Raw genomic sequence first — 22,641 nt, forward strand, 5'->3', positions numbered from 1 at the left:
TACTTGAATTGGGTGTTCCATGTGAGTTCAGGGATGACATTCCTATTAGACTATTCAGGGCTTTCGGAGTGTTTGGTAATGTCTCTGTTCCAGTTTCATTCCACAAGTCCCTGGTGAGTACCTGCTATGTGCCCCTATCCAGTGCCTGTTTCTCTGGTCCTTGACCCAGGCCCTCCCAAAAGGAGCTTTCAGTTTAGTAAAGGGGAGACAGCAAGGCTAATTAGAGACAAATCAGAGACTTAAGGCTGCTGCTCAGAGAGTGACCCACAGTAAGCAGACATGTGCAGAGGCAGAACCAGTGTGGGTGGGAGTTTGGGGAAGGACCAATCTTAGGCTGAGTAGAGCTGGGACAGGTATCAGAGGGCCAGTATTAGTCTGGATGGTCTATTAGGCCAACACGAGGTGGCTTTTTTCATATAACAAAATGTTCAACAACTCTCGTAAAATTGATACGATGTATAAACCAGATGAATTAAAGTTAATGTTTAAGGTTTAGGATTTAAGGGACTAGAAAGGCCTTTGTGGCTCCATCTGGAAAAAGCTTTTGGGAACACCAAACAGGTGGCATCGGGCCTGCGGGGGATGTGCACAGCCTGGGGCCCCTGCACGTGTATTTCTAGGCACCGTTTTCTCCAGGGAGGTCGGGGAGAGGGAGGTATGCCCTGGCCTTGATCTGCAATATTGAGGTCATTGGTAAAAGTTCTTTAGGTTTCCTTAAAGGTGTTACCAACAGTCATATTGTGGGGTGAGTTAGGGGGACAATAACTTAGGAACACTGTTGAGGAGGAGTGCTGTCTTGAAGGCCGCCTATGGCCATGTGCCTGCTTGTTAGAATCGTGGACACCAGAAGACAGGGATGGGGTCTAGGGAGCTTGACTCTAACTGGAACTCAGCTGGGCACATGGCAATTGGGAGTCCCATTCCAGGCGCAGAACTGGGGTGCAGGGTCGCTGGATGTGAAGGTCTGAATAGGAAACAGAACACTAGCTATATCCCAAAGGAAGCCTAAGCTCACAGCACTGCGAGAGTGGGGGTGCGGTGCACCAGTATTTTTTGGTGAATGCTAATGTTGTTTTAAGTACCTGGGCTGGCATGCCCCTTCCTGATATGTGAAGGGTTTAGATCCTTTCTTGGCTAAGAAAATGAAGCAGTAGGCTGACTGTCATTTTATTATGAAGTTTCTCCCATGTATGTAACCTTCAGAGTGAACAGGCTATGGCAACTTCAAATAAAAATCAGATGAACCAAACCATCCCCAGTTTACACATGAGTGTGTTCTGGGGGAAGGAAACCAGCTTCTAAAAGGTAATGCTGGCCAAAAAACAAACAAACAAACAAAAAAAAACCCAAAAAACAAAAAACGTAATGCAGAAGTAATCAAATATTTGTTTAAATTATTACTTGCTATGCAAACAATTTTAAGAATTTAATGGAAATTTAAAATAGATGTCTATGGGGAGAAAGGGAAGTTGTCCTTCAAATAAGTTTCCCCTAATATTGTTTTAACTATTTGTCTTTAAAATGTTTTTCCTTTTATGTATTTGTACACATGTACGCATATCTTATGGGGTCACAACCCTATAATATGCATAGTTCTCTTTCCATTTTCACCTTGGCATTTTTATATAGTAGCTTCATGGATTGATTATCTACTTATTTATTTGAGACAGAGTCTTGCTCTGTCACCCAGGCTGGAGTGCAGTGGCGCAATCTCAGCTCACTGTAGCCTTGACCTCCTAAGCTCAAGTGCTTCACCTACCTCAGCCTCCCACATAGCTGGGACTACAGGTGCATGCCACCAGGCCTGGCTAATTATTTATTTTTTTGTAGAGATGGAGTCTCGCTATGTTGCCCAGGCTGGTCTCAAATGTCTGGGCTCAAGCAATGCTCCCACGTCGGCCTCCCGAAATGCTAGGATTAGAAATGTGAGCCACCACATCAGGCTGGATTTTATTGTTTTAATTGCAAGTTGACAATTTATAATTGTATAATTTTATGGGGAATAAGATGATGTTATGATTTATGAATACAATGTGGAATAATTAAACTAGTCAGCATATCCAGCACCTCAATACTTAATATATTTTGTGGTGAAAACATAAGAAGCTTCATGGATTTTTAAATGAGCCTTGTTCACAGTTGCATAATGTGTGAGCAGTTCAGAGTTGGATAAAATACTCCTCTTCGGAGAGCTAGGTTGTTTCTGTTCATTTCCTATTAGAAACAGTATTTTCATGTTAAATTTAATGATTTCTTGAAGAGAAATGTGTGGGTACAAATTAGGGAACAATTTAAGGAAGAAAAGCCAGGATTTAAGGGACTCAGAAAGTGGGCAAAGAAACTTGAAACCGTTAAAACGGGCCACTGTGAGTTGCTCCCCGCCTCCTGGATGTCTCACCTGAGGTCACGTGTGCTTCTGGAGGCTTTGAAGATGGTTCTGCGTCACTTTCACTGCCCTGTGTTAGGTCCACTCAGATGCTATGGAAAGGTGACTGTGTTTTACTCTTCTCTGTATAGTAAGAGAAGGGTGGGCTCCTCTCTATAATACTCTGATCAGAAAAATCCAAAGTTGCACTTTTCACTTTGCAAAGCCAGTAATGGGCTTCACAGAACTTTGGAATAATGATCACGTCATGCCTGAAGTGTTTTATTCCTGATCACACTGGTGGGACTTCTGCTTGGGAGAGGAGACAGAAACTACGGGAACTTTAAACCCAAGGTTTTGATGTCCCTGCTCCCTTGAAGATCCATGGAAAAGCAGTAACATACAGTCACACATCACGGGATTCAGTTTACAATAACTTAGGCAAGTTGCAACAAAACAGTTAGAAAGTAAAATGACCAACGTTTGCCAAGTTTCACAGTCCACTCTGAGGTGGAATCCTAGAATCTCGGCCTTGGAAAGGATACTTCGATCCCTTGTCCTGCTGACTGTCTACTTTCTGAGATCTCCTGGCAGATGGGCATGGAGCCTGTTGACCTAGAACCTTTCCTGAGACAGGGAGGTCACTGCCCCATGAGCTACGTTGGTTGCTCTAATTGTGGGCAAGTTTTTCTAGTGGCAGTGTCATCTGCTGTTCTGGAGCTTCCTCTGGTGGCCCTCCTTCTGCCTGTGGAGTAACACCAAACATACTGATTTTTCTCTGCCCATGCTTCAGCTGCTTATAGCCGAGGCTGGGCTTCTCCCAAGCCTGTTCCTGCCTAGCCTGAACATCTTATTTTCTAATTTATTTCTCATTAGACAAAATTCTCAAACCTTTGCCATTCTGGCTAGTCTTCTCTGGACGAAGTCTGGTTTGTCAATGTCTGGCTTAAAGTGTGGTGCTCATAATGATGTTTCTGGGGTTAGAACTTGAGAAATTCCACTTAAGCTTGGGAGAGTGAAAATAACAGAAAAAAAAAAAATAGACCTACTGATTCAACCCAAATTTATCCATTGCCTTCTGAATGATGGGGCCAGCTGCTTCTCTGGGTTACTGGGGTGGGGTGGGAGGAGGATAATAGAGCCCCAGAAGAGTTGGGCTTGACTTGCCTTTTCCTAGCAAAGAAAATAGCGTCTCTTTTACTTGCAGTCCTAGAACATCCGGCAAGATTCTTAGAGATCGCACATCTATCAACTTTCTGACGCCACAACCTGCCCAAGATCACAGAGAGATTTAATGACAGGGTCCTAAGTTGGAGTCCAGATCTGTGTGGTTGTTTCTATCAATTTCTGCTGCTCCCCCCTTCTGCCTGCTCTGTCTCTCCCTCTGCATTTCCCCTGAAACCCCTACTCCTAAGTCCCTTTTACTATTCTTACCTGAAAGCTTGCTTTTGAAAACACAAGCACCAAAGTCATAAGATACCTTGGCACCTTTTTTTTTTTTTTTCCCATGAGAATCTTTTACACTGTGGTTTGTGAAGGAAGCTGACTTTAACAATCTAGGTGATATGGTGGTTATAAAGAAAGAACAGTGGCCGTTAAGATAATACGTGTCTAAATATGTCAGGAGGTGCAAGAGCTATCTTGTCCCACTGGGGCTACAGGAAATGTATTCACCAAAATGTGCAGGTCATAGATAGGTCAAAGAGATAGCACAGTACAGTACAGGGGTCAAACCAGCCACAGTGTGATTTCTACAATGTGATCTAAGATTACTGGAACAGAAATGCCCATCTTTAGAAAATACCTTAGTGTTCATATGGGCACTCGTAGAAAACTCATTTAAACAAAATTTCTGCAACATCAAGGACTATCTTTAATTTTATACTCTGGTCTACATACTGCCTCTGGACTATTTCTTAGGTATTCGAATTTGTTCTTTTGTTTCTGTATGCTTTCATTCACTCACTCATTTAATAACTATTTTTGAGTGCCTCCATTATGACAGTGACTCTCTTCCCTGCCTCCTCTTTCTGAATTCTCTGAATCCTTTAAGATTTGGCTGGAGTCTCAAATCTTTTGGGATGCCTTTGTTGTTCATTCCAGCCCACAGACTTCTTCCTCTGCTCTTTATACTTCCTGTACTCTTCATCTCCTTTGGATATTTAATGCTTTCATGTGTAGACTTTGCCAACTGGCCTTAACCAATTGGATAAACAAACTGAACATCTCTTTAGCCATTTGCAGCCAACCAGGTTCATGTGCATTTTCTGATTTCATCCCCACAGCATTCAGGTTAGTATTATCATTCTCATTGCAAAAGTAAGAAAGCTGAGAGCTCAGAGCTTAAGAGACTTGCTTGTCACACAACTGAAGGTAATGATGCAAGACTCAAAACTCAGATTGCTTCACTTGACTCTATTCTGCTTTTTCTCTTTCCCCACACTATACTTGTCTAAACTTCCTTTTATTCTCTATTGGGTTTTACATATTATTGGCACTCGACTACATTCTCATCAATTGAATTGCTCTGAAACTTTCTGCTTTAGTTTGAAGGCTATTGAAGGGCAAATTCACTTGGAAACCATCAAGGAAATATGGAAACGTCAGATTGTATTATGGCCATTTTTGTTTCTAGTGGTTGTGTTAGTTGCTTGGGCTGAGCCTTCCAGAAGACAAGGAAGAAGATAAAATCAATACATTGCCATTATAAAGCAGCTTACTACTACACAACTTCAGCTATCATGTCATGTCCCCCTCGTATACGCAGAAGAGAAATCAATATTTGGGGTGACTGAGGAGTGGGGAGAGTGCAATCAAATTGCCCTAAACACAACAGATAGATCCCTGACATCTAGCACAATTCTGTACATTCTACCCAGATGCCTCAGCATCCACATCAACTCAGCTCAAGGTTGCTATTTAAATTGGGAGTTTGGCTTTGTTTACTTGTTGGTTTGTTTTTCATTTTTTTAATGTGGGCTCTGGCAGGTCTCTACACCAGCATGAGCTTAAGGAATTATTAGTTCCACACACTATCCTATACTTGGTGCCATATTGATCTATTTACATTACATCTGTGAATAAAGCAGTTTCATTTCTTCCCTTCCTATTTGTATACCCTTTATTTCCTTATCTTATTGCAGTAGGTAGGACTTCCAGTACTATGTTGAAAAACAGTGATGAGATTGAACATCCTTGCCTTATTCCTGATCTTAGGAGAAAACATCCAGTGTCTCACTATTAAATATGATATTAGCTGTAGGTTCTTTGAGGATGTTCTTCATGAAGTTGATGATGTTTCCCTCTATTTCTAATTTGCTGAGAGTTTTATCATGAATGGGTGTTGGATTTTGTCAACTGCTTTTTTTTTTTTTTAATCAATTGATATCATCATATGACTTTTTTTTTTCTTTCGCTTATTGATGCCTTGGATTACACTGATTTTTCAAATGTTGAACCAGCCTTGCATACCTGGGATAAATTCCACTTGGTTATGGTGTATAATTCTTTTTATACATCATTGGATTCTATTTGTTAATATTTTATTGAAGATTCAGATTGATCTACTTAAGCCACAGCCATGAACAAATCACTCTCTTGTTCTAAAGTCTCAGTGGTTTCCAATGCAATCAACTAAAATCCAGATTTTTTAGTCATTCAAAGCCCTCTATAGCCTGGCTTCAATTTACCTTTCAGTGCTTCCCTTCCACTACATTCTGTGAAGTACCTTTATTTCTCTAAACTTTTTCTATAGTTTCTCACCTTCCTGTGTTTGAATACCCCTATTCCCTTCATCTGCTACTAGGTATAACTTTCCATTTTTTTCTACCCCAATTTTCTAAAAGCTTATTTCTCTTCAATATCTAGCTTAAATAATAATAATTCTCCCACACTGGTAACTGTGTCTTTTCTTTTGTCTCTGTCTTCTGAAACATACTATCTCATATATGAGGCACTTAATGGGCATTTTCTGAAATGAAAGGAACCTGGAATTTAACTTTGGCCTTGTTGATCAGAATATGACTCCAGTCTTTGCTTTTTTATTTTAGATATTGAGATCATCTAGTCCAGTTTTTCAATCAGAGTAGTGATCCTATCTATAATATCTCAGACAGAAAGACGTTTCTGTGATGGTATTCACTACTTCAAGATCCATACTGTTGCTGGACTTTGTTAAGTAGTTTATGTGATATATTCGGAAGTCATTGACCCACCTATGACTTCCATCATTGATACAGTGGTCACTGGAGGAATGAAATGTTTATAGGGAGGCAGCCTATAGAGTAGAAAGAGTTTAGGTTTTGTCACCGTTCAGTCTTTGGATCAAAGTTTACTCTGCTACTTACTAGCTGTATTGTCTTAGATGAGTCAATGCATTTGCCAGAGCCTCCATTTCTCCATCTTAAAAATGGGGATAATACCTTTCTAGGAGAGTTAGAATGAATGACAAAATGTATGCATGAAACAATTATGTAGAGCTTCAGGTACAGCTCCTGGAATAAAGAAAGTGTTTGACAAATGGTAGCAACTATTGTTAAGCTCCTTTAGTGTATGCAGTACTCTATTATGTGTCATGGGGGAATTTATAAACTAATTTATAAGACTAATCCTTCCCACTTAAGGACCTTAAGGCTAATTTGAATTTTGTCCCAGATTTGTTGCTTGAGATGAATAAGAGGAGAAATGTTCCTTCACTTGCCTATGGGATGAGTCCAGGTTGGCAGGTGAAGGTTGTAACTTCCAATGGAGGCAATGTCACAGTTTCTTGGGATCAGAGCTGGTCTTCTAGAGTTGACTGATATATGACCAGTTCAGCTGAAGTTTCCAGTGGTGGGTTGGGAAGGCCAGACTGTTACTGTGATGTTTGTGTGGGAAGGAAAAAGGGAAACAGACCCTCAGGGTTCAATGGGTAAGCTGAGTGAGCTATAGACAGTGGGGCAAGAAGGGAAAAAACAAATGAGAATTCCTTAGAACTTTCTTTTCACATCATCAGAAGACTTTGTGGGGATGAGTAACTATTTTCAATGATAACAATTCATAGTGATATCCAAACCTTTTAAAAACATCAGTACAGTCTTCCCCCTTCTCTCTCACAATAGCACTCTCATTTTATGACTTATGAAGGTAATCATGTGTAGCTCATTTTGGTTAGGCCATACAATATTTTTTAGCTGTGAACTGGTATTAGGATTCGAATGTCCTGGGTGCTTTATTAAATGTTTTGTGGTCTTAGTGGGCAATTGGTAATAGCTACTTTGAACATTTTCTAGGCTAACATGCTAGAGGGTGATCTCTATGACATACAGCATTTGGAACTTTGCCACAGGTTGGAATAGATGCATAACTAGCTCCTGTGGGAATCATCGCTGCTCTTGTTGGCCCCCTTCTTGGTGGAGGTTCAGTGAATTTTCATGCTGGCTCCAATCCTGATCAGACTCCTTAAACTGGCAAAAGAGGACATTAGCCCCCACCCTCTACTTGGCTTATGGCCAAAGCATATCCAGTCTTCCTTTGACAAGAACAATACATTGTGTGAATCTCCAGTTTTTGCCTGATAGTATAACTTCAAACTCTGCAGCTCTATTCTTATCAGAAACTCATTTTTTAAAAAAGAAATAATTGTTCATAGAAGATTGCTTGAAGGATAAGCCGTTCATTTCTTTTTCCATATGCTACATGCTATCCTTGGGTCAAGAGGTACCATCAGATGGTGGCAGACTGGACTGAATTGCCTAGGTCTTTCAAATAGTTCATTTGATTAACGGAACTTTGGGAACTTTGACGTTTGTTGTTAGTCTACACTGAGGAACTGAAACCTGCTATTGTATTCACTGAGGGTCATTACAGAAGGTGGAAGTCGTTCCAACCTACTACATTGGGGTGGGGGAAAATTCTCCCTGGTTTCAATAACAGGAAAACTTGGCATCTGCTGTTATCTTTTAGAAACCAGAAAACTTGTAATCAATATTACCCTCTGTGGATTTGCCACAGGAAGCACGCTGTAACATTTGTGGTCCGCCCTCTCCTTAGTATTGTGTCTTATGCCTGTTTTATCTCTTTTGCCCACTTTATTTTTCCTTTGGTCTAATTTTCTCATTGAAACAAAACTATAATTGAGCTTCAAGGAGATCTGCAGCTGCCATGAATTCCTTTATGAACAAGTTAGGGCAAGGCAGAATTTTTAAGAGCCTACTGTCCCTTGGTGAAGGTCAGCACAGTTTATGGGAAATTCCAGAGGAGAGAGCAAAGAGGGGAGTATTTGCCTGAGAGAACAAAGGTCAGTATCTGTTTGCATCTCAGCTCTGCAAAACCCTCTTCTAACCCTTACTGGTCACATGCAATATGCTCAAACCACGAAGTTTGGTTTTTTAAGGAAATTACAGAGGTGTTCCAGAAATGGAAATTCTGTACTTAGTCTCCAGAAATCCAGTCAGACTTTGTGGGTGATTGGGGTCAGAAAGCCAAACACGACCTCTGTCAAGACTCCACAGCCCAGTTAGCTGTACATCTGGGGGAACTAGCAGCTGCTCTGAGCACCCCTCTCCCCTTGCATGGCAGTCTCATGCATCTCCGGCTCAGCTCACATGTGCAGGTCTCCAATTGATTAACTTTATTTCATCCACCAAAAAGACAGGTGGGCCTTCGGTCTTGATAGATTTCTGACAAAGAGGTAGAGGTTCTTGGGATGACTCTCAGAAGTCATGGCATCCTCAAGCCAAGAATATCTTTGGCTGTGGCCTCTCCCCTTGGCTTCCCCGACTCCCCCGCCCTCTGTGCTCTGTGCTCAGCCTACAGTGACCTCCCCTCTTTTTGAACATTCAAGTGGTATATGCGTCCTTCAATGCTCAGTTCCAGTCCTTTCAGTTCTCTCTACCCCTCTAACAGTTACCCTCTATAGCTAGAATTTCTGCAGCCTTTGGTCTGGAGCATGCTTAGCCCTTAAATTCTGCTATCCCTGTGACTAGGACATTTTATTTGTGGTTCCTCTCCAACTAGATTTTAATCTTCTAAATGGGAACATACATATCCTAGCCTTGGTCTTTTATTTTTCACAGACGCTAACATGATTCTAAGCAGCAATAGTTACTAAAAGTCTCCTTCTCTTCTTCTTCATCATCTTTCTCCTTTCCCTCTTTCTTGCCCCCTCCTCCTGTTGCTCTACACTATCATCTTCCTATTCCTCCTGCTTTTCCTTATTAGCTGTATGTGGGACTCGGTATTAATCAGCTTTGCTGTGGTGACAAGTAACCCTCATACTTCAGTGGCTCAACAAACAGATTTGTTTCTGTTTCATGAATACTCTAGATTAGCTGGGGCCCTGTTCTGTGTCTTCTCATCTGGGACCTAGCTGAAGGAGAAGCCCAGATTCAAGACAAGTGATGACCAAGGGAAATTGTAAGAGAACTGGAAAAAACTTGCATTGTCCCTCATGCTTTTCTCTGTCATTTCCATTTACGTCGTATTGGCTCCACTGAGTCTCGTGGCTGAGTCTGACATGGGCAGGGAAGCATACCCTACTTACAGGAACATACTCAAGTCACTTGGTCATGAGTATCTTGCAATCATCTCTCAAGAAAGGGAGCCAAGAGTTGGGAACAATGGAAACATTTACTACAGACGATTTCTAGTTGCCTGGCTCTGCTTAGTGCATTACATGAGGCAATGAATGTTCAGTTCCAGGTACAGAAATTTTATAACACATTTTAGGTCTATTCTAGTCCCATTTGAGCCCTATTTTGTAATGAGGAAATGGAAACTTAGATAATTTAGGCAGCTTTTGAATGAATGTTTGCATTTCTTTCAGCTTTTCTTGTTGACTGCAAATGCCCAGGTCCCACCATCATTTCTCTTCTCAAACTAGTGCTCCCTCCCAGTACCACTCTTACAGTTTTCCACTGTGATCCTATAGAAAAAGAGCCCTCAGTAGGTCTTAGATGATTATTTATTAACTCTGAGATGAGGAGAGTTATATCATAAAAAAACTCTGGGCAGTGGCTCACAGCTTTAATTCCAGCACTTTGGGAGGCCAACAAATTCTAGAAATGCAGGGTCTCAGAATTTTACCTCCCATGTATCTTTTACCAGGAATGTACTGGAGCATGTGCTCCATCAAAACATTTGTGTCTCCTCTGTTCCCAGTGAGAAAGCAGTATGCAATAGAGGATGAGGGCCACACTCGGAGAACGAATGTAGTGGGTAGTCTGAGAGTGAAAGAGAGCAAAGGCACAGGGCATACCAAGCAGCAGATAGCACTGTTTCTGCTCTCGGGTCCATATGACTTGATGTCAGACATTTTCCCCCCAGTCACATGAACCAATATGTCTTTTCTTGTGTAAGCTAGTTCCAGTTTGATCTGTGTTCCTTGCACCAGAAGGAGTCTTGACCAACATAATGGATATGACAGTTGCATGGCTTTCTAAAAATACCACTTTTGATCTGGATATGTTCACATAACTTTTGCAAAACAAACAAAATTCCTTCTTTCAGAGAATCAATTGAGCACAAAAATGTGCTGTGTACAATGTTTCATCTGGCTAACAACGACGACAATGGATATCTATAGCAAGTTGTATTTCAATTTTTTTTTCCCAAATTTTGCTGAGAGTAAAAAATAACATCATTAAATAAAACTTTTCAAAGAATAAGACTTCTCTCTACTTCCATCAATGTATATTTTTGCAGTTTCCTGTGTTTTCATCTGCTGTTTCTTCATGTGCAAGATAAGGTTTTGCATGGTTGTCATCATGGTGTGCCCCAAATTTGGAACTCTACTTTTTCTCTATTAAATCATAAAATCTTCAGTCATCATATGTAATGTCTGTATAATAGGGTTTTTCAATCTCAGCATTATTGACATTTGGGGAGACTGTCCTATACACTGCAGTATCCTTGGTCACTCCTCATCAAGTGCCAATAGAACTCACCCTCCCCCCAGGCTGGGACAACCAAAAATGTTTTCAGACATTGTCAAATGTCTCTTGCGGGGCCAAGTCATCCTTCACGGAGAAGCATTACTGTATAGTACTCCTTTGATTTGACACCATAGTTTTTTTTTTTTTTTTAAAACAAGTCCCCAATTTAAATTACTTCAAATTTATTGCTTTTACAAATGATGCAGAACTAAAAGTTCTAGGTATATACACCTTTTTATAATTCAGAATTGCTGTCTTGAGAATAAATTCAATATGATCAAGAGGTAGAAACACTTTTGTAGATTTTGACACTCATTACTAATTTGCTTTTCAAAAGAATCCCACCAATCTTGGTATCAGGAACAATGAAAGAATGTAATAGTTTTCCTGCCATCTTGCCAGTGCATCATCTAATATGTTGCAATTTCAGCATCATGTGGTGAAAGGAATCTAGAATTTGAAGTCAAACTGGCCTGGATCAAAACCCCACATAAGCACTGATAGCAAATTGGCCTCAGGTAGTTACTTTATCTCTCAGCTCTGATGTTTGTAAGAGTGTTTGAACATCTCTACCTTGCAAGGTGGTTGTTCTTGAAAACAACTGTTATTAACTGTCATTATGCATTGCTGTCCTGGATATTCAAAATACCTCTGCCCGTAAGGCAGGCAGTGGAAAATATAATTTCTGTTATACAAAGGCCGGAGAGGGGAAGGAATTTATCAGTCACACAGGAGACCTGGGCTTCCACAGAGCCTGGAGGTTTATTGCGCCAGAGAGGCTGTTGCATTCTAGCCATCTGTATATGCCTCTACCAGGTGCCTGCCCTGCTGCAGGCTGTGGGAGTTGCCAGAGGAAGGGGTGGCAGAGATGACTGTCTGACGCGTGAAATTACAGGAGCTCCATGTCTGGTACTGCTAAAGATTCCCAGATTCTAGGGATTCTTCTCTGTCCTTCACTCCCAGGACTTCTGTTGTCAGCATGACTGGGCAGCCCTATGCCTGACATATGTCCTGATTCCCTTTACTCTCCCCAGTCGGCTCCTAACTGGTACCTTGCTTCTGCTGTCACCCTCCATGGTGCAGTTTGGTACCTCCATGGTACCAAAGGCTGAGGCCTTAAACAGTAAATTAGATTATGTCACACCTCTCCTTGACCCCTATAATGCCTTCCCATTGCACTTAGAATAAATACTAGCTACATAACCAGGGTCAGTAACTTACCCCAGTGGCTCTCAACCTTATGCTTTAGAGTCACCTGGAATTTTTTTTTTTTTTTTTTTACAGATTTTTAAAAATAACCTTCACTTTTTAAAAGCTAATGTGTGCATTATAGGAAACTGAAAACCACTAGAAGCAAAGAACAAAGTCATCCACAATCACAAGCAATTTAGTTTCACATGTCCTTCTAAGTCCTATTTGTGTAGATACAACATCCAATTTTATGGACTTGAGATCATATGTTATGTATCATGCCTTTTCACACATCATGAATATTTACCAATTCAAAATCTTAAAGCTATATGAGTATTCTGATAACCAGCAACACATTACACCAACTCCATCTGCTAGAAAAAATATAATCCTCCCTTTCTTAGGACTAAAATTTCATAGAAGGCCCAAATGATAACATGCCTCTAGACAAAAGCATTAGCAGAGTTCTGATTAAAACACTGTATTTTCTTAATGCTCAATTTAAAATGAAACATAAAGCAGCAGAATACACTATGTATAATGTTTCTAAGATAATTTATATCTATACCATTAAAATATTAGCAAGAAGGTATGTTTCCATCAAATTACTTACTGTATTCCTATAGTACAGCCAAAAGAGTTGCACATATATCAATGGCTAGTGTCAAAATGTAAACATGGACACATTTGCATACATCTCTCCCTTTATACTTCATTCTGCCCCTCTGCTGCCAACCTAATGAACAAGTTCTGACATACACTGCTCAGACGTGGTTTAACGATTCCATGTCCAAGATGCATCTTTTCCATCAATTATAACAAAAAAAATTAATAAATTGCCTAATTCACTAGCTCTACTTTTTAACATACATTGTCACCCCAGGACTTTCATAAAGCTCAGATGTTGCAAAATAATAAGACTTGTCCACAACAAACACAGGCACTTTACTGAAAATGCTCATATAGATCTACGGTTATGATTTTAAACCATCTTCTAGATATGGAGATACTAGCAAAGAGACCTTTCCTTCATCCTTCCTCTTCTCCCTCTTCTCCCTCTTCTCCCTCTCCCACCATCCCAATGACTAAGTATACTACTGTGTCTAGCTCCAAGGGGTGGATTACCAAACTCAATCCCAGAAGACAGGACTTCCTATAAACAAACAAAAGGACATTTATAAAGGGATTGTTTTATGTTAGTCAACTTATATACAGTAGTGAGCATTAATAAAATGTACACAAAACCACGGTTAGATTAGAACATGAAAATCTCTTCAGATATGACCAGACTGGCCTAGAACTTCCTTCTCAGGTCTTCTGTTCTATGTCCTTTAACTCACTGAACAAACATGGAAGCTTTGCTTCCAGAGGTGGTCTATCCATTTCAAAGTCACCTCCAGAAGACATTTATTTTTGTAATTTTTTTTTTTTTTTTTTTTTTTTTTTGATACGGAGTCTTGCTCTGCCACCCAGGCTGGAGTGCAATGGCGCAATCTCTGCTCACTGCAACCTCTACATCCGCCTCCTGGGTTCACACGATTCTCCTGCCTCAGCCTCCCGAGTAGGTGGGATTACAGACGCCCACTACCACTCCCGGCTAATTTTTGTATTTTTAGTAGAGACGGGGTTTCACCATATTGGTCAGACTGGTTTCCATCTGACCTCGTGATCTGCCCGCCTTGCCTCCCAAAGTGCTGGGATTACAGGCGTGAGCCACCGCGCCCGACCTATGATTTCTTTTTAAACAAATGAGAATTTACAAGATGTGTGATTTTCTCACTGTCATTCGTCGGCAACCTCTTCACATCTAGAAAGCCTAGATGTGGAAAATGTTTTCTTTTAAAAGGTTGGAGGGAAGTTGAGAGCAACTTTTTCATGTTATATACACACAAGCTTTCTATAAACGGTCAATAAACCTTCCCAAAGGGTGGTGGGCATGTCCAGCGGGCCAGCTGTGCCCTGTCATCCTACCGTTTCTCTTGCGACATAGAGGTCTGGTAGAACGATCACCAACCCGCGATGGCCACTCATCCTTCTACTCACCCTCCTCCAGGACTTGGCTCACCTTCTGTGCCGTTAACGCCTCTGTCGGTTGTCCTCAGGACTCAGTAGGTCTCGTTCAACTGGGACTGAGCGGTCACTGCAGGTCTACCCTCTACGTGGCTCTGTGGCCTAAGGAGGCCTCCGTAGACCCGCCCCTCCACACCCTAGCGACCTCCCTGTCGCTGCCATGCTTCCGGCCAGCCACGGCAGCTGCCACTCAAAGGCTCTGCATCCGGACGGCTTGGCAGGGGTCTCCTCTGGAGATCCAGCAGTCGGCGGGGTCGTCTGGGAGAGGCTGCCGCCACCATCAGGTCACAGAGGTAGGTTGAGGAATATGATCGATGCTCCTTCAAGGCCTGGGTGTGGCCAGTGGGAGCCACAGCAAGGGCTCTGGGTTGTCTGCAGGGTGGGGGCCCCAGTCTGTCCCGGGGCTCCCCCAACTCACTCGTTGGCCCAGGGTTGGAGGGCCCCGGGGTAGCTAGCCGCGGAGCTCAGCGTCTCACTGTGATCTCTGCCCGAACTCTGGAAGGCTTTTAAGAAATACCGATACCTGGACTTCCTACAGACTAATTAAACCAGGCATGTTGGTTTGTCCTGACTTTGTTAGCTCTTTGAGCCATTTTAGCATCCAGGGGTTCTTGGGGGTATGAGCCAAGACTGGTATTGAAATCCTTACTTTGTCAGGCTGAGTGGATTTCTGTCCTAGGTCTATGAAAAACCAGGAAATAAGCCCGTGCATTCATTAATGTTCACATTCGTTCGTTCATTTGTATAGGAAATTCTCATTTATGTTCATCAGTAAGATTGGTCTGTAATTTTACTTCCTTAAAATGTACTAGTCAGGTTTTGATATCAAGATAATACCAATCTTATAAAATCAGTCTTGAAGCTTGCTGTCTCTTTTGGTTTTATGGAAAGTTTATGTAAGACTGACAAAATATCTTCATGAAGTCTTGGGTAAAGTTTACTTATGAGCATCTGGGCCAAGAACTTCTTTGTGGGAAGGTTTATATATTAAATTTTTTGAAATTATAATACTGTTTAGATTTTCTATTTCTTTTGGCAGTTTTGGTGAATTTTATTTTTAAACAAATTTGTCTATTTCATCCAAATTTTAAAATTTATTTGTTTTAAGTTATTCAGAATATCTCTTATGAGATATAATTATGACATAATCATGAGATATCAATGTCTGTTGGGTCTGTAACGATGCCCCTGTTTTTATTCATAATATCAATATTTGAGTTTTCTTTTTTTATTTGAACAGTCTTATCAAGATTTATCAATTTTATTAGTCTTTTTAAAGAACTATCTTTTGATGATATTTATCTTCTCTAGTATAAAGGCTTGCCCTAAAATATGTAGAGTCTAGGGCAAGAGTATTGATGAAGGAGTACATATATATCATACTATATATAAAAATATATATATTTAAAGCCATAAATTAAGAAACCGTTGACTTTCTCCTACCATGACAGAGCTATATAACTACAAAATTGAAAGATATGTAAAAGCTGTGGTTTTATATATGGCTAAAACTAGTGAAACATCAGGGATAACTGAATTTTATTTTTATTGAGAATATCTGGCTATTCTGGTTATGGAATGATAATGTTTCAGTGAAAATTTTATTTTTCTATATTTTAAATAAAATTAAAAATTATTTAATTGAGTTTTTCACAAAATGTATTTTGATTGACTGTAATGTCAAATTAGACAGCCTTTCCTTAGTCTTTGTAGTTATTTTAAAAATTCATTTTAATTGGAAAAACTTCTTTCTGCAGAGGCAGTAGCCACTGAAATTGTCAATAAAATACTTAAAGCACTACTTTGATTAGGAAATGAAACAAAAATTTTACATGTAAGTACAAACTTTGTAATGTGGTTGCATGACAAATTATTACTGCTGAAATACAACAAAATATTTTGACTTCATCAAAAAATCCTTATCACCATCAATTTATAGCAATATCTAGATCTGTACAGTAAGTTCTTTTTTCACACTTTTCAATGCTTAGATATTATAAAAACTGAAGGCAGAATTTATTCCACAATTTTTTCAAAACTCCTTCAATCAAGACTGTACCTTGATCTATAATTGTCAAAAAATAGACTATACAAATTATTTGGGGGCTTATTTGAATGTGAATCCTTTCCTTCATATTCATACAAATGTTTTTGTTTTCTTTTTCTAATTTTCTCATCTTACTGGAATGTCACTTTATGGTATATTTCTCATGTGGTTTCTTTTGGACTTTGAAAAATTATTTCCTCTAAAGTTGTTTTTTAAGTTTGTAATCCTTTTAAAAAATACAGTAGTCAAATGCAGACCTGCTTGGGTTTTTTGGTAAGTTTTAAAATATTATAGCAAGCAAAAGTTCATACCAAACTGTATTTTCAAATTAAAAATATCATTTTTAATATTAAGAATCAATTCTTTTTTCTTTTTTTAAGACAGAGTCTTGCTTTGTTGCCTGGGCTGGAGTGCAGTGGTACGGTCTTGGCTCACTGCAACCTCTGCCTCCCAGGCTCAAGTGATTCCCCTGCCTCAGCCTCCTGAGTAGCTGGGATTATAGGTACCTGCTACCATGCCTGGCTGATGTTTGTATTTTTATTGGAGACAGGATTTCACCATGTTGGCCAGGCTGGTCTCGAACTCCTGACTTCAGGTGATCTGCCTGCCTTGGCCTTCTAAAGTGCTGGGATTACAGGGGTGAGCCACCGCGCCCAGCCAAGATTCAGTTCTTAATATCAAAGACCACAGACCACAAGGCACTTTGCTTGACAATTGTCTGTTGTTTTGCTTAGCTCATCTAATGTGTTTTATATCTTGTCCAGATCAAATCTACTTATTCTAAGAACATTTGGTCAGTGTTTCCATCATGTATCTCAGGGTATCTGTGAGATCAAATTTGATATGTGTTTCACCAAGACAGTCCATATATAATCTTAAAATTATATATGAGCATACTTTGAGTATCATTCGCTTTTGACATGAGCCTGCGTCTCCTAGAAACAAATTCAAACTGCGGTCCTGTATAGTGCTAATAATGCTTTTAAGTAATGCTTGGCCACAATTCTGGCTCATTAATGTTTTTTAATTTACCAACCATATTGGTACTTTTGTTAAAGGCTTACACTAGACCGTCTTTTAAATCAATTCCTTTATTGAAAGTAGTTTCTGTAGTTTTTTGCTTAAGGCAAAACTTGTACTTTTTATAGCAGGTGAAGAATTCATCAATTCCTAGTTTCCCTCTTCTAGTAGTTCATCAGTACAAATTAGGGATACTGTTAAATGTAACTTTTGTTCCTGTTATAATCTAGTTGAACAAAGTAATATTCACTTTTATTTTATGCATTTATGTATGATTTCACTACTTTATTACCTATTAAGTTAATCATTATCTCATTTATTTCTCCATCTTAGATGGTAACCAAAGTTTCTTAAAAAAAAAAAAAAGTTTCACTTCTATATCTTGTCACTGTAGCACTGTTTCAAAATGATTTCCTCTAAACCTATACCTTGTCTTTATTTTTTTAAAAAATATTACGTGATTAGTGCCCTAAAGAACTTCAACTTGCTTGGCTAAAATAATGAGACATAATTTTATTCTTTTCAGAGGATCAAAACAAGTTTTTTGTTTGTTTGCTTTGTTTTGTGTTTGTTTTTGTTTTGAGATGGAATCTCCCTTTGCTGCCCAGGCTGGAGTGCAGTGGCACAGTCTCGGTTCACTGCAACCTCCACCTCCTGGGTTCAAGCGATTCTCCTGCCTCAGCCTCCTGAGTAGCTGGGATTACAGGGGCCTGCCACCACACCCGGCTAATTTTTGTGTTTTTGGTAGAGAGAGGGTTTTCAGTGTTCACTTACCTTAATTGAGTACTATCACAGGTTTGCTGATAATTCAGTCTTTTTTTTTTTTTTTATCTTTTAGTATAATAGTTGCATGCATGTCTTTTGTGTGCAAGTAATGTTTTCCATTAACCAAGAACCTAGGTCTCTCCAGTCACAGGTATTTTATTTTCATGATCAATGCTAATTTTGAATATTGATTATAAAACATAGCAATAGTTACAAAATTCTTCGTCTACATTTCTACATTTGAAATAGTTTTGGTGTAAAATGAAGTGTTAAATGTTCTTGCGTGTTCATCCAATGGAAAGTTGTAAACATTAGTTCATATCAGACTGCGTTTGAGATACATTCTCTTGCTGTGTGAGACGTGACTGCGCTTTCCTACAATCATTGTCCAATAAGCAGAGTAAAGCCATGGAGGTTTCTTTCTTTTACATGAAATGTACCAATTCTAAAACATGATTTTCTTTTTGTAATAGAAAGGCCAGAGTATAAATTTTTAATTCTGAGTTGTGCATTAGATCAATTGTTTTCACTGTCACTTTAGTATGAAGTTGTAAGAGCTTCATCTGATTTGTTCACATTGCAGATTTGACAAAAATAATTTTCTTGCTTGTTTTTATTTTGATAAAAAATTATGTTTCATTGAGCTACGATTTTCTAATGTATTTTTCTCACATTCTGTTTTGCGTCATGTTTGACAGAGGTCTGTTTACTTTCATTGTTTCCAGTAATAAAAAACTTAACAGATCACCACTTGGGATATTTTTCTGTTACTTTTTTCTATCATTTTTTTCTTTCCTGAGTTCTGCCTTGCCATTTTTTATCTCTAGTATATCTTTATTTTTACATCTCAAACATCTAAAGCATTTTTTAAAAGTTTTTAATGTGCTCAGGTATATGAAATTTGAATATATCTTCATTAAAGATTCTAGCTAATATAAAAAATTAAAAATTGTGTTTCTGGCTCACGCCTGTAATCCCAGCACTTTGGGAGGCCAAGGCAGGCGGATCACGAGTTCAGGAGTTCGAGACCATCCTGGTTAACATGGTGAAATCCCGTCTCTACTAAAAAATACAAAAAATTAGCCAGGTGTGGTGGCGGGTGCCTGTAGTCCCAGCTACTCGGGAGGCTGAGGCAGGAGAATGGCATGAACCCGGGAGGCGGAGCTTGCAGTGAGCCGAGATTGCGCCACTGCACTCCAGCCTGGGAGACAGTGAGACTCCATCTCAAAAAAAAAAAAAAAAATCTTTCATGAGTGTTTCAAAAATTGTATTTTTTCTAAACTGTGCAAAATTACTTACTGAAATAAAATACAAGCTATAATTGAACTATCAAAATTCTAAGTAAAAATAATTTAAATCTGAAACATGCTGGGTGTAGTGACTTGTGCCTATAATCCCAGCACTTTGGGAGGCTAAGGCGGGTAGATCACTTGAGCCCAAGAGTTTGAGACCAGCCTGGACAACATGACAAAAACCCCTCTCTACAAAAAAAAAAAAATTAAAAAATTAGCTGGATGTGGTGGTGCACATCTGTAGTGTCAGCGACTTGGGAGACTGAGGAGGGAATATAACTTGAGCTTGGGAGTTCAAGGCTGCAGTGAGCTGGGATTGTGCCACTGCACTCCAGCCTGGGCGACAGAGTGAGAGCTTGTCTCAAAAATAAAAATTAAAATTTTAAAAACTCTGAAACATTTAAGTTTTTTTATTAATTGTTTAATGCATATTGTTTTTATAAATATAAGCTTCATTATTCTAGCATCCAGTGTCCATCTAGTTGCCAAGATGAAGAATCAGAATTACATTTCATGTATATTACATCTAGACACACATATATACAAATTTAAGAGTAATATGGCTTAATATTGCAAAATGCTCCTCAGCCATCATGAGCAAGTATTGTGAAATTGGCAGTAATTTGTGAGTAACTGTGGAACCATTAATTGGAACATAAAAGGAGCAAGAAAATGAATACCTAACACTACTGGGAAGTAATTTTTTTTTTCATGTGAGAATCTACTGAATTCATGCTGAGACTTAGGATTTGGAAAGTTAATTTGTCTTGTTTTTTACCTAAGTGCTTTGTCACTTAAATGCTTTCCACATTCTAAGGAAGTGTCCATTTCTGTTGTTGGCAGTGGCAAAACCCATAAATCTTTCTGGCCTGATGGGTAGAAGAGATTCCCTGGGGGTTTGAATGCCATTGTTCACGGGTGTATTTAGATTATGAATTGTGTTGTGACAGGGCTGAGAACCAGATCCTAAGTGATGGAAGTTACCATATATTCCTTAATAAATTGTGTGTGGGTGTGATGCAAGGTATGGATGGGGATTCACATTTTCTGCACGTGGATATCGAATTGTTCCAGCACCATTTATTGAAAAGACTATCCCTTTTTATCACTGAATTACTTTTGCATTTTTATCAAAAATCAATTGACCATATCTGTATATGTCCATTTATGGACTCTATTCTATTCCATTGATCTGTTTTTCTATTCTTACACTGTATTATTATTTTTTTTACAATGTCTGTATTGTAGCTTAATAATGTCTTGAAATTGGTTTGTATAAGTGCTCCAACTTTGTTTCTAGTTTTCAAGGTCATTTGTGTTATTTGAATTTTAGAATCACCTTACCAATTTCTACAAGAAAGCAAGCAGGAATTTTAATTGGGATTGCATCGAATCTATAGATCAGTTTGGGAGAATTGGCATCTAACCAATACTGAGCCTTCTAATTTATGAACACAGTACATTTAAGTTTTTTAATTTTTTTGTCAGCATGTTGTTTAGTCTTCAGTGTATAGGTCATGAATGTCTTTTGTCAAATGTCTTATTTCTTATTTTGATACTATATATATGTACACACACACATAGATGTGTATATGTGTATATATATAGAGAGAGAGAGAGAAAGGAAAGAAAGAAGCAAACAAGCAAGCAAACAGGGTCTTTGTCACCCAGGCTGGAGTGCAGTGGCACCTCATGGCCAACTGAAGCCTTAACCTCCTGGGTTCGAGTGGTCTTCCCATCCCAGCCTCCTGAGTATCTGGGACCACAGATGTGTACCACCACACCCAGCTAATTTTTACATTTTTTTTAGAGATGGGGTCTCATGTTGCCCAGGCTGGTCTCAAACTCCTGGGCTCAAGTGATCCATCTCAGCTTCCCAAAGTACTGAGATTACAGGCGTGAGCCACTGTGCCCAGCCAAGTACAATATTTTTTAAACTTTATAATTGTTTATGGCTAGTATATTAAAATAGAAGTTATTTTGTATAGTGATTTTATATCCTACAATCTTGCTGAATTTGCTTATTAGTATTACTTGCTTTTTTGTAGATTCTGTAGGATTTTCTAGAAAGATATTCATGTCATTTGTAAATACAGATAATTTACGTCCTCCTTTCCTATTTGGATGCCTTTTATTTCTTTTTGTTGCCTTATTACAGTGGCTAAAATCTCCCAGTATCACGTTGACTAGAAGTGGTAAGAATAGTCATCTTTGCATTATTCATAATCTTGGGGGAAAGGCATTCAGTCTTTGCCATTAAGTAAGATGTCACCATAGGTTTTTTATAGATGCTCTTTATCAATTTAAGGAAGTTCTCTTCTTCTGTCTGCTGAGAGTTTTTTAAAAATCAGAAATAGGTGGTTAATTTGATAAAAAGCTTTTTCTGTGTCTTGATATGGTTGTATGGATTTTCCTTTTTAATATATTAAAATGAATTAAATAATTAACTTTCAAGTGTGTAACCAACCTTGTATTCTTGGGATAAACACAACTTTGTCATTATCTATTATCCGTTACGTATGCTATTAGATTCAATTTGATGAAGTTTTTAAAAAGGATTTTTGCTGATATGTTTTTTGAGGAATATTGTTTTTTGTTTTTTGTATTTATTTATTTATTTTTACTTAGATATCTTTGCCTGTTTTTGATATTAGGAGAATGCTAGATTGCGATAATGAATTGGGAAGATTTTTCTTCTCTTTTTGGAAGAGTATATGTAGAACTAATGTTTATTTCTTAAATGTTTGCTAGAATTCATCAGTGAAGCCATTGGAGGCCAGAGTTTTCCTAAAAAGATATAAAACTATTCAGGTTATTTTTTTCTTCTTGAATGAGGTCTAGTATTTTCAGTCTCTCAAGGAGCTTGTCCATCTTACATAAGTTTTTGAACTTATTGGCATAAAATTATTCATAGTATTCACTAATTATCTTCTTGATATCTAGAATATGTAATAATGTTACCTCTCTCATTCCTGATAT

General features: G+C 38.8%; 1 long non-coding RNA gene across 1 annotated transcript; it reads right to left on the reverse strand.

The window, feature by feature from the left end:
* Positions 1–1,944: 1,944 nt before the first annotated feature.
* Positions 1,945–14,619, reverse strand: LOC144333959 (uncharacterized). The gene is made up of 4 exons (XR_013403099.1): positions 14,534–14,619; positions 3,533–3,634; positions 2,399–2,674; positions 1,945–2,214 (listed from the first exon to the last, which is right to left on the reverse strand). It is a non-coding gene; the product is annotated as an uncharacterized LOC144333959 (long non-coding RNA).
* Between the last annotated feature and the right edge of the window lie 8,022 nt (positions 14,620–22,641).

Source organism: Macaca mulatta, chromosome 13 (genome assembly GCF_049350105.2).
Source record: "Macaca mulatta isolate MMU2019108-1 chromosome 13, T2T-MMU8v2.0, whole genome shotgun sequence".
NCBI lineage: Eukaryota > Metazoa > Chordata > Mammalia > Primates > Cercopithecidae > Macaca > Macaca mulatta.